Below are 1,813 nucleotides of genomic sequence, written 5' to 3' on the forward strand. Positions count from 1 at the left end.
AGTTTTCAAAGGTCTCTCCTATTTCATAATTTTTTCTTTCAAAGCACCCATAGTATAACCCTCCCCAATATCTAATAATAAACCACCATGTTAAAGTGTGATTAGAAGAAAATAGCTCATTCTTTACATAAAAAAAAATTTACCAATTTTCCTATAAGAAGTGAATGTTATTTACTAGTCGCAAGAAAAGAAAAAGAACTTAGGTAAGATAATTCATTTGTATTTATTTTAAAGTAAGACAGAAAAAGTATCTATTACACTTATCAAACTATGTATTAACAATTAGATAATATAAATTTTCTTGTACTGCCTATGTATGCCTAAGGATTTGTCATTTGCGTTACATCCACAATTAGTAGGCATAATGAAATAAAGTATCTCTAGTGTTTCAAGGTATTTTTTTATTATTATTCATATATTCACATATACTATGAAACCATTAAAGATAGGGAAAACAAAATATTTCTAACATGGGGATGGCACAGTAACTTTCCTGAAAGATGGTAAAAATAACAAAACAAGAAGAATTCCAAAGTTCCCTTGAAATGATTCTCTTTCAAGACATGATGTTCCAACATCTAATACCCATTTCCTAAGGCTGACCTTGCCAGCCATGCACAAATTCACAAACGTACACTTATTTGCATGTTAACACCTATAAAGACAATGATCTTCTAAACTTAATGAAAAGACATGAAATGTCTCAAATGATAGGAATATGGAAGGAAAAAGGAGTACCCTTGAATCTAAGAGCCACTTTTACTGGCATTTAGACCAGAAGCAGCTCTTTCAAGTCTTCAGGAAGATACCAGGCTCTACCCAAAGCAGAGGAAGCAATCCTATGCATCCTCTCTTCCAATATTTCCTCTTAAAACCCACATAAATTATTAAATGTCATAACTAAGTATGTTGTACAAGGAAAACATTCAAAGAAATGAAAATCTAAGAAGGTAATTCACTATGTGCACACTTTCCTAACAAAACAGCTAGGCATTTCCTACCTGACTAATCTATTTTAAATTCGGTTCCTCTGTTCCTATGCAATCTAATATTATCTATTAAAACTGCCAAAATATTTTTAAACAAGATCTGAGAATTTCTCTCTCAGCTTCTGATCTTTGCACTCCTTAAGCTGGCAGACACGTCACTGGCAAACCAATCGGTAGTGACAAGTTACTCCAAATCACCCCTTTCGGTTGAAATTTTAAATTAACCACCCCCAAATTTTCCATGCCTCCCGAACCTCAGCGAACAAGGGGTTAAGTAAATGTATGCGAGTCCAGGATTCCTCCTGATCACCTGCTGCAAAACTTGTTCTGCACAATCTATAAATGAATATTCCAACTCTACTATGATTGTGTTCCCCAGGATCCTGCAGCATTTACACTTACTAGAAGTGTTGCTTCTCATCCCAAGCCTTGTGAGCCCTAAGACTTCAAACCAGGGACATGGAGAAGCACGCACTTCCAGTGTTTCTCCGTGGTAAGGTCACACACCTCTGCATCCGAGGCTTGTGTGTCCCACATGTGTCTGCAAATTCCTCACTCGGCCTTGGAGGCACAATGAGTCTCCTCGCTTCCCTGCACTGCACCTCGGTGCCAAGTTTCTGTAAGCCACTTCCAAGCAAAACTCTCCTTCCGCTTCTTCAAAGAAAACTACGTTCGGAAGGAGAGGATACCCGGGAAGAAAATTAAGAAGGTAAGTGCGACACTTTTATAAAGTAAACAATCAAAAAACCTGCCCCTGGCCACGAAGGCTGCACAACTCCGGGGCCGGTGCGCGCACTCCCAACGCGCACGGCCACACGCCACCC

General features: G+C 38.3%; 1 long non-coding RNA gene across 2 annotated transcripts in view; it reads left to right on the forward strand.

The window, feature by feature from the left end:
• The first annotated feature begins 314 nt into the window (after window positions 1–314).
• The window catches only part of LOC102478987 (uncharacterized), a 59,408-nt gene continuing 57,909 nt past the window's right edge, over window positions 315–1,813 (forward strand). For both annotated transcript variants that reach the window (XR_001370351.2, XR_334461.3), the window contains exon 1: window positions 315–1,698. This is a non-coding gene — a long non-coding RNA (uncharacterized LOC102478987). The remainder of the gene's footprint in view (window positions 1,699–1,813) is intronic.

The sequence above is a fragment of the Tupaia chinensis genome, unplaced genomic scaffold, assembly GCF_000334495.1.
Source record: "Tupaia chinensis unplaced genomic scaffold, TupChi_1.0 Scaffold000225_1, whole genome shotgun sequence".
Lineage (NCBI taxonomy): Eukaryota > Metazoa > Chordata > Mammalia > Scandentia > Tupaiidae > Tupaia > Tupaia belangeri.